Raw genomic sequence first — 8,502 nt, forward strand, 5'->3', positions numbered from 1 at the left:
TAGCGAAGTGAAAGAACGCTTATCAGGCAGCTTGCAGAGCCTAAGGGCACACTGATCTTAGATTGTATGCTATATGTTCTTTAATTAGCTCGTAACTGACTGCGAGGGGCTATTGTCTCCGCTAGCTTATCCTTCATTTGGTTAATTGGCATTCAGAGCATGAACTCCTGTATGTGTGAGTGTGTGTGTGTGTGTGTGTCTACTACCTGCTTTTGTTTCACCTCTTTTCCTCAGTGTAAAGCAGGTACGGCTGCCGTGGCCATGGTGATGAAGAAAAAAAAACAGCATCAGAGAGGATGACAAAAGACGATTGCCATGGTGATGGTGTACAATGTTTGGCATTCATGTGTCGAATAACAAACAGGAACGTGCGTGGTGGCGGACAGATTTCTATAATGGCCGTTCAGCATTGAGGAGAACTACTCTTGTGACGACACCGAGCATTAAGGTGCCGGCAGCGCCTGCAGCGCCAGGGTTGGCTGATGAGGACAGCTGTGTCAGCAGCGGGCACGGCGGTGGCCGTAGTGACGCCACTGAGGCCTGACGCCCACAGCGAAGGGTTCTGGATCAGATTCCAGCCGGCCTGCAGGCAGAAGACAGCAGCCTCTCGTTAACTTTTATGAGATAAAGACATGCCCTGCTCTTTGTCTGGGGAGTTCTCCTTTTCATATCAAGTGTGTGTGTGTGTGTGTGTGTGTGTGTGTGTGTGTGTGTGTGTGTGTGTGTGTGTGTGTGTTTGTGTGTGCGTGTGTCTCTTGGAGGACTGCTGTTCTGCCATGACCACAGTAACCTCACAAACATAACACAAACGGAATAATGTCATAAATATGAGGAGCAGCAGCCATTTGTGTTCCCTTTGATTTTTCCATGAGTACAGTTCCACATTAGCCATGTTTGAGCTGTACACCGACGATGTTTGGCTCATTTGCAAATGAGCAATGTGCTTGCTTCTTCTTCTGCAGACCTTGACAGCTGACATCGTACCGATGCAACCGCAGCTACTTTGCATCTGTGTGAAAAACCCAAACGTACGTGTGTGTGTGTTGAACAAGTTTATCTTTGCGTGTATCTCTTTGTGTGTTGGTGAGAACGTGTGACTGGGCGCCATGCCAGCCTCTAAGTGACAGCACCCCCTTCTCGTTGGCACATTTTTTTTCTCTGAGACTAATGGCACAGAGAGAATCAATTACCGCCATAACGTTGGTGATATGCCAGAGCTGCGGGGCGCTGGAGGAGAGGAGAAGCCATTCCCATGCACCCCTTCCGTTTTTACCCCATCTTCCTCCTCCTCCTCCTCCTCCCTTGTCAACCAATGGCCGCTCGGAGACGATGACATGTCCCCCGGCTTCCCGTCATCAGGCCTCTGTGGAGCACCGCAGGGAGGTGGCACCCATTCCAGACACTCCCCAGAAGCCACAGTCACCACCCCGTCATCAGAGGAGCCCAGGATCCCACCGGCAAGGCAGCGAAGGACACCCTGCGGCTGGGAATCATAGCTCCACTCCAGCGCTCAGAGTGGCATCATCTCCCTGTTTGCAGTTTAGCCCTGGAGCATTGGAACTCGCGCTCTTGTCTCGCTGATTTAGTGCTGAGTGAGAAGAGATGCTCCTACTGAGGCGCTGACACACCAGCCCGATTATCGCCCGTCGGACAGTCTGGCGAGGTCACCGCCTCGAGTCTGTTAGGTGTGTTCCATGCCGTTGCCAGCCGGAGGAGCCGTCTGCTTTCATATGGCCGAAAATCTGACGAAAGTCCCGTAAACTGGTCTTCGACAGATTCAGCAGCTGCACGGCTTCTTTCTCCTTAAAATGGTTTCAGAAACCCGTTTCAGTGAACTAGTTTAATGAAATATGAGGTCGTATTCCTAACGAGCCACCTTGACGGTCTGGCTTTGAAATTCCAGAGATTTTTTTTAAAGACGAGATTCCGACTGTTCAGATATAAATATTCCTAATATTCCTGTTTACATGAAGCCTTAGGGTTACTCAGAGCCTTCCCCGGGGGAGGACTTCGTGCAACATGCGAAGATGGCCTCCCTCTTTCATTCCTTTCACCATCTTCTTTAAAAAAATTTGTGCACATCCCAAAACCGGTTGACATCCAAGTCTTTGTTACTGTCTTTTTTTAAGTTATGTTTTCGGGGTTTTTTCCCTTTATTAGACAGTCAGACGAAGATGTGTGAAAGGGGAGAGAGAGGGGGGGAGTGACATGCAGCAAAGGGGCCGCAGGCCAGATTCGAGCCTGGGCCCGCGGCGTCAAGGACCAAGCCTCTGTATATGGGCACCCGCTCTGCCCACTGAGCTATCTGGGTGCCCGTCTTTGTTACTGTCTAAAAGTCGCTGTGTGCTTCTCTGCTGCAGAAGTTTGGGCTAGCCAGGGCTGCGTTAGCCACTTCAGAGCTGGCACTGGTCAAGATGCATTGTGGGTCATGTAGGCACCAGGTTTTGACAATGAAGAAGAACGGATGGGTTTTGTTTTGTTTTTTGAATACTTACAATTGTTTAGTTCTGAGCACTGTTTTCATTTCTGCAATTTCATTTCTTTTATCTTTGTCTTGATTCATTTTTTCAAAATACATAGAAATATTTATGCTTGATACTGTTGCTTTAACATCAGTATTATATCTCTTATTTCGGTTTGTTTTGAGTGATTTAGGTCTGTTGTTCATGTTCACGTCTCATGGTTTAAAATTGTTCTTACCCAGTAAATACCCCTGTCAATAAGTGTAGTATTAATAAACAATTATTAAATACTGTAACCCATGATGTTGTTTTCGAACAAAACTACCATTAGCTTAAATATTTGCATTTCCATACTCTATATCTTCCAATTTGACAGTTTTCCTGCCACATACAGTTAGTTTTATTTTATTTTTGTTTGTTTCCTGCTTAAAAAATGATCAAATGCTAACCTTTAAACAGCATTCTTTTTTAATCTTCATGGGACGCTCTCTACACAGAAGCAGCAATAAAATTATCAAACATTTTGATACATGCATCAGTTGAATTTGATCCAATGCCTCATTGGAACCAGTTCTGTCTAAATCACAAATGAATTCTACAGTTAAACATATGCAAGTCCACCATATCAATAACCAATACGGACGTTCTGTTATTAATTATTTGAGTTTTGTGTTGGCCTCGCAGTAATCAAGGCCTCCAGGTTCTGTTTACATGCACCTGATGTGAAACCCAACTATTTGGTGTAGAAAGTCTCCTCTGCACACTGCATCATTTAATATGGGATGTTCTCAACAGCAACGCAGCATGAAAAGCCACATGAAAAGCTTGTGGCGGTAGTTAGAGTACATACGCGGCCTCAACATGCTGACTGTGGAGTTTAAAGGGCGGCAGGAAGAGAACAAGTCCCTTTGTGCGACGTGCACGCCCCGCCACCAGAAAACGAACATTGTCTCAGCCCTGATCTCGCACGCTGAGTTTTTCAAATTATCCATCAAACGGGATCGGATCGTCTCACTACTTTCACAGCTTCAAACAGACTGCTGGAGAAGAGCGAGGAGGAGGGTTAGACGGAGAGAAAGAGAGGTGGACGGAGGCATCTGACAAACTCATCTGCAGCGTAGAGGAGCAGCGGAGTGTCTGCGGTAGGACAAGTAAAAGAGATGTCTGTCTTCTGCTGTTACAGTAAATAGCTTTTATATACTTGGGTAAAAAAGAAAACCGTACCCTTCCCTGGCTTTGAAAGCTGTCTCGTCTAGACGTGGTAAACGGGCTACTTTTGAAGTGTTGCCAAATAAAAGATGAGCTGTTACTCAAAGGCCTCTTCACTCTCTTTATCTCCCCTCAGTCTCTCTCCCCTCTCAAGTTTCCACCGTTCGTTGATGGCACCTGTTTCCAGGAGGACAAGCACAAACGTTAGCATCGCACTGACAGAAATACTCCTCCATAGGGGTAGTTTATCCATTCATCTCCAACCTGATCTCCCAGAATTCTGTGACATGAACACGGCCCAAATCTGTGTCAGTTTCACGGAAAACATTCAGTAGCTAAGTTTTCGTCCACTCGTCCATCATATTATCTGAAGTTTGGGAATGTGAATAAAGCTGGTGAAAGTGTTCCATCCAACGGCTTTACAGCCAATAAAAACCTGTGTGTAATGACGTCAGATGCAGTTTTGCGATAAAAAAAGTATTGAATTGAGTTTAGACATTTTAAGGTTTCCATTCATTTTCAATGAATTGCACAAGATTAAACAAACATTTGGAAACAACGGTTTTCCAAATGGATCATCTACCAACACATGATCAACATGGGACAAGTTGGAATAGAGCTTGTGTTCCAGCTGATAGCGCCATATCGAGCTCTAATAACAAAACGACAACGCTGTCAACACATCGACATGGGTTGGTCTGAGGTGTCTGCCTGTAGGAAGGAGGTTTTTACACCGTCGCACCAAAGTCTTTCTCAGGGAAAATTGTTGCATGTGATCTAGACCTACTCTACCTGTTAAAGGTCCCATGCCATGGTGGTCTTTGGAGGCTTTTATATAGACCTTAGTGGTCCCCTAATACTGTATTTGAAGTCTCTTTTATATAGACCTTAGTGGTCCCTAATACTGTATTTGAAGTCTCTTTATGTAGACCTTATTGGTCCTTAATACTGTATCTGAAGTCTCTTTTATATCGACCTTAGTGGTCCCCTAATACTGTATCTGAAGTCTCTTTTATATAGACCTTAGTGGTCCCCTGATACTGTATCTGAAGTCTCTTTTATATAGACCTTAGTGGTCCCTAATACTGTATCTGAAGTCTCTTTATATAGACCTTAGTGGTCCCCTGATACTGTATCTGAAGTCTCTTTTATATAGACCTTAGTTGTCCCTAATTATTTACCTGAAGTCTCTTTATATAGACCTTAGTGGTCCCCTAATACTGTATCTGAAGTCTCTTTTATATAGACCTTAGTGGTCCCCTAATACTGTATCCGAAGTCTGTCTCCCAAAATCCCGTCTTGGTCCAGAATTACAGCCAATAGAGCCAGTCCCACAATGAACTTTCCTTTTTTTTAGTTTGCAGTGATTGATGAAGAGAGAGGGGGGGTCAAGGTGGAGGCTTGGGGTGTGGCCTTGACCAACTGCCACTTTACTTGTTTGAAAGCCATTATGTCTCTAATGATAGGGGCAAATTCTCTGGGTGGGCAAAGCAGAGAAAGCGGAGCTAATCTTGCCCCTTATGACCTCATAAGGAGCAAGATTCCAGATCTGAGCTTTCATTTTCTCAAAGGGTTTGGTTTACACCTATCACCATTTCTAGCCAACAGGGGGGCCATAGGCAGGGTGGGGGAACTGATATTAATTAATACACCTCATAAAATGAAATTATCATGCCATTGGACCGAGATAACTTCTGTGTTGATTTGACATTGTAAATAAAATGCAATTTAATTGACTTGAATTGACACAAATGAATGTAGTTGTGTGAACATGTGCACTACACTCACTACAGAGACAAACAGCTCAGGAATGGGCTTCCGGCCTCCAGCCCACAGGGTGGAGAGTTTAGTGGCTGGACAGGAATGTGTTTGGCCAGACTCGAGACTCTTCGCCCTGCTTCTCAGGTCAGCTTACCGGCAGCCGTGGGGAAACGAGGCTGCATTATCAAGAGCCCTGGTATGGGCTGGCTGATGGGGGGGTTGGAAATCACAGGTTTCTGTGGGCAACAACTTCCTTTCATCCCCCTCAGCGGTGACTGTCAGCACAGTATTTTAAGGCTGCGGTTAAAGATTCCCAAAGTGGGAGATGGCTGAGTGTTCATTACTCCTTACTGTGGTGGGATGTAACTAAGTACATGTACTAAAGTACAGCGTAAAGCACAAATTTGAGGTACTTGTGTCTTTTCTTTTCATGCAACGTTTTACTTGTACTCCACTACTTATGTTTGAGAGAAATATTGTACTTTTCACTCCAGAACATTATTCTGACAGCTTAAGTTACCTAAAAATCTGGGTTTTTGCACACAAAACACAGTTAGTTTATAAAACACAATCTTTTACTATAAATTAAACCCAAGAATATAACGGCCTACAAGTACAGCTAAAATGATGACACCATTAAACACTGAGGGTTTTTCTATATTGCGTACTTTAAATCGAATATTTAAAGTACATTTGTCTGAGGATAATTAGTCTTTCACTTAAGTGATGTTTTCAACGCAAAACTTTTACTGTGTTTTTTACAGTGTGGTATTAATACTTCTACTTAAGTAAAAGATCTGAATACTTCTTCCACCACTGGTTGTCAGGCAGCTTTGTCCACACACACACACACACACACACACACACACACACACACACTAAACTCAGCGTACCACATTCCTACCCACATGCGTGTTTCCATGCAGCACATCCACCCTTCCAGCTGTAATGATGAGTCCCCGCCCGTCTCTGCCACTGCAGGGGACAGACGTGACAGTTCAGCGATGCAACCAAGAAGCCGGTCCTCTGGGGGAGACACAGCGCTACGGTGACAGCGGAAGTCTTGAGACAAAAATATGACATGATGAGCACACCTTCTGTCTCCTCAGTGAGATGGGGAAGCAAAGTTGTAACAGAGATTGATACACATGAAGAGCAACAGTTCTATTTATTACATATATTTATTTCTATTTTTATATTTGTTGTGTTTTAACAGCTGTACACTACTATCCATGTATGGATTTGATATGATTGACATCTTTGTTGTCAAACTCTTTGTGAACCAAGACAATCAACGAATCTTGTAGAACTTTTACACTCCGTGTCAGTTAGAAAAGAAGTTGATTTAATAATATAATATTATAAATAAACTACTCTGAAGTAGATTTTCCTCTGAGCTACAGTAAATGACGTGGTATCGGAACATCTCTAGTTGGATTGGGCAGAAAAAGATTTTACTTTTTACGATGCTCCCCAAATATATTAAAGCAACATGCTCTGCTAAAGGCGGGACATGCAACACGACAAGGCCCGACTTCTCTCTCTCCACCATGGTCTTTTTGAAAGACAGACGTTCCTGTCGTTTGAGGTAAGATAAGAGTGGTCTTTGCATTAGCAGCAGCATGGGTGATACCAGAGTCGGAGATTGGGAACTTCTAAACACTGCCTTAGCCGCTTGTTTAAAGATGACTGCTTATTGTGAGAGATGGCGGAGAGTGATCACCTGATGGCATGCAGGGCCTCGGTGCTCCGCCAGAACCAATGTGGGGCTTCAGCTGCTGAGTCGGGAATGATATACAAACTGTAATATGTAAATGCCACTGAGTAAATAGTATAACGGGAATACTATAAACAATATCCATCCATTCATTTATGATCCACTTATCCAGGGCTGGGTCCCAGCAGCTGTAGGCTGCACAAAGGAGACGCTCTGGGTTTGGAAGGACATTCAATGGACACGTGGGACAAGAACGGGACAGTTAGGTTTAGAGAAAGAAGGTGGGTGGGGTTACAAAACGGTCGTTTCAGTGACACGTGGGACAAAAACGGGACAGTTAGGTTTAGAGAAAGAAGGTGGGTGGGGTTACAAAACGGTCGTTTCAGTGACACGTGGGACAAGAACGGGACAGTTAGGTTTAGAGAAAGATGGTGGGTGGGGTTACAAAACGGTCGTTTCAGTGACACGCGGGACAAGAACGGGACTCTGTGTGAGTCCCGAGTTGTTTGACCCATCCACTTCCTTCCAAACTCAATATCATTAATATTGGAAAATGGTTGATTGCATATTGTCTCAGTCAGGCAGAAAACTTGTATATACATATTTCCTCTTTTATTTTTTATAATTTAATAATAATCATTTTTAATAAATCAATGCTATTGGTCCCCCTTCAAGTCGGTGGGTTTTCACATGTTTATCCAGTGATGAGGCGATGTCAGCTGACTTTGTTGAAGGTAAATAGCTCAATCTTTTTATATTAAATTTTTTTTATTTCTTGAAGAGCAATGGCAACAATGTATATATTTGGTTTTGTTACATACTGTACTCTTCCATTCATTTCACTTAGTCATCTCTTTTTATAATGTAATTACTTGTTGCTAGGCAACTCGGTCTCACGCCACTTTGTGAAATGGTCACGTTGTTTGGATTTAGTCATTTCTGTACATGTCATGATTTTCAAACGTGACCATTTCACAGCCATGACACCGCACACCGGGGCAAGATCCAAAGTCTTTGGGGGACGCAACAACCGGGAAATGAAACATGACAGTCCGCCGACAACAACGGGGACAGACCGGCACACGCAGGACGTGATCCCACAGCGCAGGGGCATGATCCGTGGTCTCTGGGGGACGCAGCAACGGGGGAATGAAACGCTACACGCCGGCCACAACAACAGGATGGTTGTGGTTAGGAGAATAATGGAGAAAGGAACTGCAACATGCGAGAAACAGGCCCCGGGGTTAAAGTCCTGTGTCGTTTGACCTATGCACCGAAACTGTGACACCCAGAGTCCCGACCAAGCGGCTCTAAGAATGACGCCAAAGGGCTAGACGCGAGTCCCGAGACCGT

General features: G+C 44.4%; 1 long non-coding RNA gene across 1 annotated transcript in view; it reads left to right on the top strand.

Annotated features, from left to right (window-relative positions):
- Positions 1–1,846: 1,846 nt before the first annotated feature.
- Positions 1,847–8,502, top strand: part of LOC117956707 — a 23,226-nt gene continuing 16,570 nt past the window's right edge. The window contains exons 1-2 of the long non-coding RNA XR_004659346.1: positions 1,847–1,858; positions 3,209–3,211. This is a non-coding gene — a long non-coding RNA (uncharacterized LOC117956707). The remainder of the gene's footprint in view (positions 1,859–3,208; positions 3,212–8,502) is intronic.

The sequence above is a fragment of the Etheostoma cragini genome, chromosome 14, assembly GCF_013103735.1.
Source record: "Etheostoma cragini isolate CJK2018 chromosome 14, CSU_Ecrag_1.0, whole genome shotgun sequence".
NCBI lineage: Eukaryota > Metazoa > Chordata > Actinopteri > Perciformes > Percidae > Etheostoma > Etheostoma cragini.